The sequence below is a fragment of the Entelurus aequoreus genome, linkage group LG26 (assembly GCF_033978785.1).
Source record: "Entelurus aequoreus isolate RoL-2023_Sb linkage group LG26, RoL_Eaeq_v1.1, whole genome shotgun sequence".
In the NCBI taxonomy this organism is placed as follows: Eukaryota; Metazoa; Chordata; class Actinopteri; order Syngnathiformes; family Syngnathidae; genus Entelurus; species Entelurus aequoreus.
The window spans coordinates 20,669,232-20,682,003 of record NC_084756.1 but is presented as its reverse complement, the minus strand read 5'-3'; positions in this window follow the sequence as shown (position 1 = coordinate 20,682,003).

Below are 12,772 nucleotides of genomic sequence, written 5' to 3'. Positions count from 1 at the left end.
AGTTGGCCGTGCAGACAGACCACATGTACTCCGGAGCAAACAAGACACACACAAGCCAAAATCACTGACGAGTCCCGGTCTTCTGCCATATTTTATATGTCTCTTGTGCGTCACTGTTTTTTATCTTCTGCGTCGTGATTGTTTTGTTTTAGTTTGTCTGTTCCAAAACAACCTCGTATCTCTTAGTCATACCTGTATTTGGAAAATCTAAACATTCTGTAGACAGGTTGGCATAACTCCATATTCACCTTTGTCCCACAACTGGTCCATTCAATGGCACAAAAATAGAAGAGAATTGAAAATGAGCAGACATTCTTAATAGACAAGAAATATAGGTCAAAAGGTCAGAAATTCTACGACAGTCACACACACACTAGGTGTGGTGAAATTATCCTCTGCATTTGACCCATCACCCTTGATCACCCCCTGGGAGGTTAGGGGAGCAGTGAGCAGCAACGGTGGCTGCACCCGGGAATCATTTTGGTGATTTTATCCCCCAATTCCAACCCTTGATGCTGAGTGTCAAGCAGGGAGGTAATGGGTCCCATTTTTATAGTCTTTGGTATGACTCGGCCGGGGTTTGAACTCACGACCTACCGATCTCAGGGCGGACACTCTTAACCACAAGGTGCAGCATGCACCACCTTTTTAGGGTGATATACAGTAGAAGTGCGATTAAGATATGGGAAACTATTTTTAACACGCCCCGCTGTTGGGATGGTGCATCTGGAATGATTCAGAAATGCATGCAAAATGTGTTGTTTTTGTCTTTAAAATAACACCAAAAAATAAAAAATTCAGCCTTTTTTGCATCACAGTGCCAGTTTGCATCCATAGTTCAAATGTGCTAAATATACACACCGATCAGCGGTCGCAAAACAGTTTCAGTCTTCATGAATCACATTGTGAGCTTCAAATGACTATATTTGCATCTCGTCCTCCTGTTGTGGGCGTTTCAGTCAGCATGGATTCTGCAATATTCATGAAGACAGACACGCTAAATGGATTGCACTCCTTATTTTGCTCATTTAAGCAACGCAAACCTTTGCGCACAAGCTTAGTAGGTTAACTTTGCGCCTGCTATCAAGTTTGCACACACAAACTTTTATTGGTAGATCAGGCCAAAAGTTAATGGACAGACATAATTGATGTTCACAATTACCATTATGTGAAAGGGTAGATTTATTTTTACATTTTGTATTCATGCAAATGGAAAAACAGATTGATGTGAATAAATGGACAGAAAGAACAGACATACATTATGTTTACCTTATGTGTGTGAAAATGGACAGATAACTGTTTACACTGACTGTGTATAAATGAACATTTTCCATTTGTTTTATAGATAATGGACTTATTTTTAAAGAAGCTGGTGAAACGCTGACAAAAAGGGATCCTACACGAGGATGCATGTAAAGTCAAAAATGTGCATGCTTAGTGATGCACACGTCTTCCTATGATTGAATGGTATGTAGTTCCACTGTAAATAGAAACATAAATGTATGTGAATGGAGAGGTATATTTTTACATTCGATCTCTGCACCAGACGGTTAATTTTGTGAATTGATAGACGTTGTCATTTACTGTGCTTGTGAATGGATAGACCAAAATTGTTGAAAGAGCCATATGGACCAAAAATACAAAAAACAAATCTCTTGGAGTAGCAAAAAATGAAAAGCCGTGTATAATGAAGGCAACACATGACGTAAGGTTCTTTAATAGCTTTAATAGCCTACTATCAAAATGACTGTGTCGCAGGCTGAAGCAAATCCTCGTTGACAGAAATGTTGAAATTTAATATTTATTCTACACATTTTTACAACATTAGAAACCATTAGTAAATCAGAGGCTACTCAGAAGGTGAGATAACGCCTGTAAATTACTGGCTTTTAATGGCCAAAGGTATAGGTGTGTGTGTCCAAGTTAAAGGAAACAGCCAGCTGTCTTCTTTTAATAGATTTATTACAATCTTTGGCAAGCTAGGTAATGTTTGCTGTGGTCTGGAACAACATGGCACACAAACAACTATCTGAAATGCAGATAATGTGTCATGAGACATGCAAAAATAAATTATATACAAAGAGGATAAAAGTAAAGGATTAGAGATGTCCGATAATGGCTTTTTTGCCGATATCCGATATTCCGATATTGTCCAACTCTTAATTACCGATACCGATATCAACCGATATATACAGTCGTGGAATTAACACATTATTATGCCTAATTTTGTTGTGATGCCCCACTGGGTGCATTAAACAATGTAACAAGGTTTTCCAAAATAAATCAACTCAAGTTATGGCACTGCCATATTTATTATTGAAGTCACAAAGTGCATTATTTTTTTTAACATGCCTCAAAACAGCAGCTTGGAATTTGGGACATGCTCTCCCTGAGAGAGCATAAGGAGGTTGAGGTGGGCGGGACGGGGCGGGGTTGAGGTGGGGTGGGTAGCGGGGGGGTGTATATTGTAGCGTCCCGGGAGAGTTAGCTGCAAGGGGTTCTGGGTATTTGTTCTGTTCTGTTTATGTTGTGTTACAGTGCGGATGTTCTCCCGAAATGTGTTTGTCATTCTTGTTTGGTGTGGGTTCACAGTGTGGCGCATATTTGTAACAGTGTTAAAGTTGTTTATATGGCCACCTTCAGCGTGACCTGTATGGCTGTTGACCGTAGCGTCCCGGAAGAGTTAGCTGCAAGGGGTTCTGGGTATTTGTTCTGTTCTGTTTATGTTGTGTTACAGTGCGGATGTTCTCCCGAAATGTGTTTGTCATTCTTGTTTGGTGTGGGTTCACAGTGTGGCGCATATTTGTAACAGTGTTAAAGTTGTTTATTTTTTCTACCTTCAGTGTGACCTGTATGGCTGTTGACCAAGTATGCCTTTCATTCACTTGTGTGTGTGAAAAGCCGTAGATAATATGTGACTGGGCCGGCATGCAAAGGCAGTGCCTTTAAAGTGTATCGGCGCTCTGTACTTCTCCCTACGTCCGTGTACACCGTGGCGTTTTAAAAAGTCAAAAATTTTACTTTTTGAAACCGATATCGATAATTTTGAAACCGATAATTTCCGATATTACATTTTAAAGCATTTATCGGCCGATAATATCGGTAGTCCGATATTATCGGACATCTCTATAAAGGATATTAAATGAGCTCAAATATACCTACAAATAAGGCATAATGATGCAATATGTACATACAGCTAGCCTAAATAGCATGTTAGCATTGGGAAGGTTTGTGTCATGTTTGTCCTCAAACAAAACACATACTCAAACAAAAAATTATTTTTCCCCCATTTTTTTTCCATTTTCAATTCTTTTTTAAAAATGCTCCAGTGAGCCACTCGGGCGGCACTAAAGAGCCGCGGGTTGCTGACCCCCGGGATAGACACATGTATTTACAATTATGTGTGTAAATGGCCAGAGCAGTGTTTACATGAGAATTATGAAGTTTCTCAATAGATTTCTTGAGTTTCGTAGAAGTATGTTTCGGATTTTCCCTTCAATCAGACAAATGGTGATGGAAAAACTCCTTGGTGGAGGTAATAATAGTCTGCAGCGACTTTTGACATCGCAACTTTTTTGCCCCAAAAGTTGTGACTAAGACACAACTTCTGAGCACTCAAGATGATTCTCTCTGCCCGCCTCCCCTCTCTTTGCCCTCCATCTGTTAGAGTCCCTCAGCCAGAGAGGCACACATCAGATTTCAATAGTTGACCTCTTAATGCTGAGGTCAGCGCTGCACCGGCAGCGATTTCACACTCAAGATGAAAGGGAAATGAACAGTGTGGATGCTAGGGGGTGACATGGGGGCCCTGACCAGCCATTGCTACTCTAACCGCCTCGCTGCACCGGGCCGTGAGCTGTGATGAGGCTACCAGAGGAGGAGGAGGAGGTGCTGAGACGGAGCTTTTGCCACCTGTGTAACAATGGTCAATGTCACTCAGCCGACACACACACACACACACTCACACATACACACATTCTTGTATTTCTTACCTTCTTGAGACCGCTGAAAATTGCCTACCTCTTTAGGACCACCCTTTATAGAAATACAAAGATTTGTATTTACAACATTATGTACAAACTATACAAATATATAAAAAGGTAAACTTTTAATATATTTTTTTTGATTTTTTTTGTTTGTAATTGTTTTTTAATCTTCATTATTTACTTCAAGTTATTACAGTATGTCTCTATATATATATTTTAGGGCTGCGAATCTTTGGGTGTCCCACGATTCGATTCAATATCGATTCTTGGGGTCACAATTCGATTATGAATCGATTTTTTTCGATTCAACGCGATTCCCGATTCAAAAACAATATTTTTCCGATTCAAAACAATTCTCTATTCATTCAATACATAGGATTTCAGCAGGATCTACCCCAGTCTGCTGACATACAAGCAGAGTAGTACATTTTTGTAAAAAGCTTTTATAATTGTAAAGGACAATGTTTTATCAACTGATTGCAATAATGTAAATTTGTTTGAACTATTAAATGAACCAAAAATATGACTTACTTTATCTTTGTAAAAATATTGGACACAGTGTGTTGTCAAGCTTATGAGATGTGATGCAAGTGTAAGCCACTGTGACACTATTGTTCATTTTTATTTTATTTTTTTAAAATTGTTTTATAAATGTCTAATGATAATGTCAATGAGGGATTTTTAATCACTGCTATGTTGAAATTGTTACTAATATTGATACTGTTGTTGATAATATTCATTTTTGTTTCACTACTTTTGGATTGTTCTGTGTTGTTTTTGTGTCTCCTCTCAATTGCTCTGTTTATTGCTGTTCTGAGTGTTGCTGGGTCGGGTTTGGTTTTGGAATTGGATTGCATTGTTATGGTATTGCTGTGTATTATTTTGTTAGATTGATTAATTTAAAAAAATAAATAAAAAAAAGATTTTTGAAAAATGAGAATCGATACTGAATCGTACAACGTGAGAATCGCGATTTGAATTCGAATCGATTTTTTCCCACACCCCTAATATATTTATTTGATTATTTTAGTAATTTTGGCCAGAGGGGGCGCATTTCAATTTCTTACACACACTTGTTATTACTAGAGATGTCCGATAATATCGGCCAATAAATGCTTTAAAATGTAATATCGGAAATTATCGGTATCGTTTTTTTTTATTATCGGTATCGTTTTTTGCACAAGATACACTTACAATTAGTGCACCAACCCAAAAAACCTCCCTCCCCCATTTACACTCATTCACACAAAAGGGTTGTTTCCTTCTGTTATTAATATTGTGGTTCCTACATTATATATCAATATATATCAATACAGTCTGCAAGGGATACAGTCTGTAAGCACACATGATTGTGCGTACTGCTGGTCCACTAATAGTACTAACCTTTAACAGTTAATTTTACTAATTTTCATTAATTACCAGTTTCTATGTAACTGATTTTATATTGTTTTACTTTCTTTTTTATTCAATCAATCAATCAATCAATCAATCAATCAATCAATGTTTATTTATATAGCCCTAAATCACAAGTGTCTCAAAGGGCTGTACAAGCCACAACGACATCCTCGGTACAGAGCCCACATACGGGCAAGGAAAACTCACCCCAGTGGGACGTCAATGTGAATGACTATGAGAAACCTTGGAGAGGACCGCATATGTGGGTAACCCCCTCCCTCTAGGGGAGACCGAAAGCAATGGATGTCGAGTGGGTCTGACATAATATTGTGAAAGTCCAACATTCAAGAAAATGTTTTTAATTTATTTATCTTATTTTATTTTATTAATTTTTAAAAAAAAAAGGACCTTATCTTCACCATACCTGGTTGTCCAAATTAGGCATAATAATGTGTTAATTCCACAACTGTATATATCAGTATCGGTATCGGTTGATATCGGTATCGGTAATTAAAGAGTTGGACAATATCGGAATATCGGATATCGGCAAAAAGCCATTATCGGACATTCCTAGTTATTACATATGTTGGCCAGAGGGGGATCACTTCAAATTTATACACACACTTGTTATTTCATCTGATGACCAAAGGGGGAGCACTTTTAAAACCGACACACAGTCAATTTGAAAAGTCCCTCCTTTTTGGGACCACCCTAATTTTGATACATTTCACCACCAGGGGTGCAAATGAGATCTACATTTTTTATTTTTTGTAATGTGCTTAAGGCCGATGACAAACGAGTCACGGAGCACAGATGTCCCCTGTGTCGCACTTTGGGCAACCCAGCTGTAGAAGCTAACTCTTAATGGCCACTATAGTCTTAGTACCGTAGTGTATTTGTTCATCATATGGGACGCGGGTTGTCTTACGTCAGCACCGGAAGTCGTAAAATCAACTGGCGGGTTTTTTCGGGGATGAATAGGGAAGTCCTTCTTTAGCTGCCGTCTTGTTTTATCATATAATGCTGCCTTTGCACCTGTCAATGTTTACTTTTGTATGCACATTAAATCAACAAAAACATCCTGACTTTGGTGCAATGTTCACGGACTCTAGTATTTGGCTCTCTATTAGATGCAATGGTTTTCCGTATTGGGACCATGATTTATGTCCTAACTTGTTCACCGGTCCTCATATGGAAGGTACTTTTCCTTGTTGATGTCTCAAGAAGTGTAGAAATACAAGAACACACACACACCCACACCCACACCCACACACACAGTGTGATTGACTCTGAGGGTAAAAACTCTTTTTCGACACCTCTCTGCCAGAAGCAATGTGTCCAACCATAAAGTCACTGGTCATTATGTACGTACGTGAATGGACAGACACACATTTACACTCGGTGTGTGAATAGACAGACATGTATATGTTCTCTTTAATTGACAATGGACACGTATTTTCCTTTTTTGTGTGTACTTTAAAATGATGTACTAATGTATGGACTAACAGCTGTTTGTATTATGCGTGTACCGTGTAGTCAGACATTTCCATTAAATGCGTATGTGTACCAAATGTGTATGCAAATGAACAAACACTTTGTGAATGGATTGACAGCTGTTTATTATTCGCGTATCCAAATAGAGTGACAGATTATGACATGAGGTGTTGTATCATGTGTGCAAATGGACTGACGCATGTTTACAGATTAGGCCTGAGCTACTAATATCGCACATAACAAGCGCTAAATAGTGTGTGCAAACTATAAAATTGTGTGTGATCTACTTAGACAGTGTGTACAATTGATAACATGCAAAAGTGGCACAGACTGTCTTATTTAAATAAGGTGTTTGCGCGTGATTGCTGTCGCCATGGAAACACTCATTTACTGCACACCCATTGTATTATATGCTCCAACATGTGGAGTCTTAAATTGTTGAATTGGAAGAGCAATCTAGACAAGACAACCTGGTTTTAGCACGCCAAAGGTGCGCTTTCAGAGGCGCCAGGATGTTGTGATGGTGAATAACAATCAATGAAGTTTAGATCAGCACCTTAAAGGGCTCCTATTATGCATAACTAACTTTTCTCACCTGTTGGTACCTGTCTATTTGAATCCAAATCAAATATTTATTAAACAATATTGCTTTTTTCTAAACTTGAGTCTTTATTGATGTACTTTGCCTTAGTTACGTCAACTGATATCTCCATATATGGTACGCCATTTTTATATTCACTTGTAGTCAATAAGTTATTTCTTTTTCTCTGCTGAGAAAAACAATTTTAAGTTTTCCCGTTACTTTATACCAAATTGCTTTTTTATTCTTCTTTGTTTTTTGTGTTTTATATTTTTAAGATGTGCGGCGGGTCATTACAGCTTTTGCTGCTGGCCATACCTGCTCTAACACGCGTATACAATTGGCAAAAATGCTAGCATAACACGTTAACATGCTAACATGTCCCTATTGGTGTCACTGCAATGATGCACTCACATCCGTATATAGGGTATTATTAATAGCTACACATTTCCACCAGCTGGTGGCGCCATTGGAGTCAATATCAACTCCTAGGCATGATCAGACCCTGACCTTGAAGGTGAACTACACATTTTTGGAATTTTGCCCATCGTTCACAATCTTTATGAAATACATCTTTCTTTTTATGCATTCTAACTCGTAAATAAGTCTATTTACAGTGGAGCCAATCGGAGGTGCTCTATTCCGTGCATAAAAATCCCCCAAAAAGCGCCAACAATATTCCATTTACATTTCGTGACTTTAATTTTAACCAATAATTTGTGATATTTTTTTTTACAAGTGCTAACGCAGGCAAACTATTTCTAGCGGCGCCGTGATCACTAACTGGTGTGTTTGTTTACATCAGGGGTGTCAAACTCGTTTTCATTGAGGGCCACATCGCAGTTATGGTTGCCCTCAGAGGGCCGCTTTTAACAATGAGTAATATATGAATATACATGTATATATATATATAATAAATTAACAATATATTTTTTTACATAAGCTGCAAAAAATATTAAAATTTTACTTCAAAAACTGGCAGCTCAGTCACCAGAATTTTACAGTAAAAGCAGTGGGTTTTTTACAGCATATAAAACAAATTTAATAAATGGAATGGAAAAACAATACCACAGTTTTTAGCGGTAAAATTCAAGCAACAGAGTTGCCTTTTTTTAACTTAAAATCTTGTTGTTTTAATGTTTTTTTTGTTTGTTTTTTAATGTTTTAGTGTCTTACTGTATATGGAAAAAAAACAGTACCAATGTTGATTTTAAGATAAAAAAACTCAGTCGGCGGAACCGTAAAATCTATTGTCAATTTTACTGTCTACAATTTCCATCCATCCATTTTCTACCGCTCGTCCCTTTCGGGGTTGCGGGGGGGTGCTGGAGCCTATCTCAGCTGCACACGGGCGGAAGGCGGGGTACAATTTGATTGATAATTTGTTTTGAAATCATAAATCAAGCAGATGTTTAAGTACAGTATTTATCTTTATTTTAACAAAAAAAATTTTTTGGAATACATTATAATATAATATTTTGATTTTCGTAATATTGAATTTGAAAATATATGCAATTGCATGCAGTACATGATTTTTAATGTCAAAAGGGAAAGAACAAATATATTTTGTAAGAAAAGATTAAGCATTTTATTAACGCATACTATTTCCAGGCTTTCGCGGGCCACATAAAATAATGTGACGGGCCAGATTTGGCCCCCGGGCCTTGAGTTTGACACCTGTGGTTTACATCATCAAATGGTCTGCTGCTTCCTCGCTTCCTTTGCTCGTGGAAGTAGATTGTATATCATAAATCATGCCTCTCACCTGGATAGTAGAAGGACCAGGATGTAATCCGACAATTTGGTACACTTTGACAGCCAAGTTAGACTCGGAATGGCAAGAACGACACAAAATGACGCTTGATTCCACCCCCCACACCCCTTTTTTGTGAGGATTATGAGTCATTTTTCATCTAAAACAGGAATATAACAAGATTATAGCAGTCAGCATCTAAATGACAGCAGACATTGTACAGTAAGTGATGTTATTCTGTTTCTGGCTCTCATAAAGTCTGCATTGAGCATGTTGTGAGGCGTTTTTTAAATTAATGCTTAAAATGATCAAAATACCTGAATAATAAATGTTATTATAAATATGCCCGTTACTACATTACATACCGACTTACAGCATGTATATAAAACCTTAATAGATTGGATTGTTTGGATGATTTTTAAAGTACATTAGAGTGGAAAAATACAAGTTGACTTTATATGCTTAATTGTCTTTCATTGTATCCATTGAACCATATCCTATTTACAATCCATATAGTATGTGAAAACACTGTTTAAACATCACAAAATGACACAAATACAGTCGGCCATTTCATCACTGGAGTAACGCTTCTGCACTTTGACTATGTAATCAGATCAGTCATACTGGAAATACACAAAAATTGGAAGGAAATATGCTGTTTATCATTCAAGAACACATATGCTTGGCTTTTTTTATGAATTCGAAATCATAAATAAATAGCTAACAATTGAGTCAACAGATCGAGGGTCCTCTGTTGCACTCATTATACTCTCTCTAAAAACATCCAGACGGCGCTAACCTTACTCTATTTACATGTCGTGACCTGAGAATTAACCAAATATGAGTATTATCCTCATATTCTACCTCCACCATGCTTGAAGGTAGGTATGGTGTTCCTGGGATTAAAGGCCTCACCTTTTCTTCTTCAAACATATTGCTGGGTATTGTGGCCGAACAGCTCAATTTTAGTTTCATCTGACATCACATGGACAAAGATAAGACCTTCTGGAGGAAAGTTCTGTGGTCAGATGAAACAAAAATTCAGCTGTTTGGCCACAATACCCAGCAATATGTTTGGAGGAGAAAAGGTGAGGCCTTTAATCCCAGGAACACCACACCTACCGTCAAGCATGGTGGTGGTAGTATCATGCTCTGGGCCTGTTTTGCTGCCAATGGAACTGGAGCTTAACAGAGAGTAAATGGGACAATGAAAAAGGAGGATTACCTCCAAATTCTTCAGGAAAACCTAAAATCATCAGCCCGGAGGTTGGGTCTTGGGCGCAGTTGGGTGTTCCAACAGGACAATGACCCCAAACACACGTCAAAAGTGGTAAAGGAATGGCTTAATCGGGCTATAATTAAGGTTTTAGAATGGCCTTTCCAAAGTCCTGACTTAAATGTGTGGACAATGCTGAAGAAACAAGACCATATCAGAAAACCAACAAATTTAGCTGAACTGCACCAATTTTGTCAAGAGAAGTGGTCAAAAATTCAACCAGAAGCTTGTGGATGGCTACCAAAAGCATCTTATTGCAGTGAAACTTGCCAAGGGACATGTAAGCAAATATTAACATTGCTGTAAGTATACTTTTGACCCAGCAGTCACATGTTTAGTATACCCATAAAAGAACCAAACTTCATGAATGTTTGTTGTGACAAAGAAGTGTGTGCTCCAATCACTCTATCACAAAAAAATAAGAGTTCTACAAAGTATTGGAAACTCAATACAGCCATGAAATTATGTTCTTTACAAGTGTATGTAAACGTTTGACCACTACTGTAGTTGTAATTGTCTGGGCTGCTATGTTACTTTGGTTTTTTGGACAGAACACAAGAGAAAAAGCAGCAGAAAGTGGTCTACTAATAGAGGGTGTGTGTTTGTTTGTCGTAGTTTAATGCCGCGTGTCTAGTTGAGTCATTAACAGCTGTTGCTCCGCGCGGTCGTCAGCGAAGACGAGGCAGGCCGCTAACGGACCGCCGCTCCACTCCCAGCGTTGCGAGGCTGTAGCTGCCTGCGAGTAATGTAGCGCTTAAGTGGCTGTCAGCTTTATAAAGGAGGGAGTCGACTGTGTAAATGTGTGTGTAAATAGAGTGTCAGATCAGGACCCCAGGGAGCGGAGATGGGGAGGGTGTGTGTGTGTGTGTGTGTTTGTGTGTGTGTGTGTGTGTGTGTGTGTGTGTGTGTGTGTGTGTTCTTGTATTTTCACCCTTCTTGAGACATCAACAAGGAAAAGTACCTTCCATATGAGGACCGGTGAACAAGTTAGGACATAAATGATGGTCCCAATACGGAAAACCATTGCATCTAATAGAGAATGTCCCATTTGCACCCCTGGTGGTGAAATCAAAATGATTGTGGTCCCAAAAAGGAGGGACTTTTCAAATTGACTGTGTGTCGGTTTTAAAAGTGCTCCCCCTCTGGCCAACATATGTAATAACAAGTGTGTGTAAGAAATTGAAATGCACCCCTTTTGGCCAAATTTAATAAAATGGATGGATGTATATAGACTATAAAAATGGGACTCATTACCTCCCTGCTTGGCACTCAGCATCAAGGGTTGAAATTGGGGGTTAAATCACCAAAAATGATTCCCGGGCGCGGCCACCGCTGCTGCTCACTGCTCCCCTCACCTCCCAGGGGGTGAACAAGGATGATGGGTCTATGATGACTTTTTATGCAAAATTATTACTTTTTAATTCAAAATGGTGACATTTGTCATATATAATTCCGACTTTTATCTCAATATTGCCAATGTTTTTGTTGTTCTTGTAAAATAGTGACATTTTTTAAGTAAAATTATGACTTTTGTCATAATTTTACCAAGTAAAATTCTGATTATTATTATAATATTGACAACATTTTTAAGTTTTCTTATAAAATTGTGACTTTTGCCGTGTAAAATTACGACTCTTTTCATGAAATTGCCAAAGTGTTAACCTTTTCTTGTAAAATTGCGACTGTTGAGTAAAATTCCAACTTTTATCATAACATTGCACAAATGTTCAGTTTTTCTTGTTAAATTTTGACTTGCGTTGAGTAAAACGACGACTTTTATTATAATACTGCCAAAATTCTAAGTTTTTCTTGTGAAATTGTGACCTTTTTCTTGTGAAATGCCAACTCATTTTTCACAACAAGCTTTTCAATATTTGCATAGTATGTATATATTATTAATGTTGTAAATACAAATCTTCATATATCTAGAAAGGGTGGTCCTAAAGCGGTAGGCATTATTGGGAGGTCTCAAGAAGGCAACACATACAAGATTGTGTGTGTGTGTGTGTGTGTTCTTGTATTTGTACCCTTCTTGAGACATCAACAAGGAAAAGTACCTTCCATATGAGGACCGGTGAACAAGTTAGGACATAAATCATGGTCCCAATACGGAAAACCATTGCATCTAATAGAGAATGTCTCATTTGCACCCCTGGTGGTGAAATCTATCAAAATGAGGGTGGTCCCAAAAAGGAGGGACTTTTCAAATTGACTGTGTGTCGGTTTTAAAAGTGCTCCCCCTCTGGCCAACATATGTAATAACAAGTGTGTGTAAGAAATTGAAATGC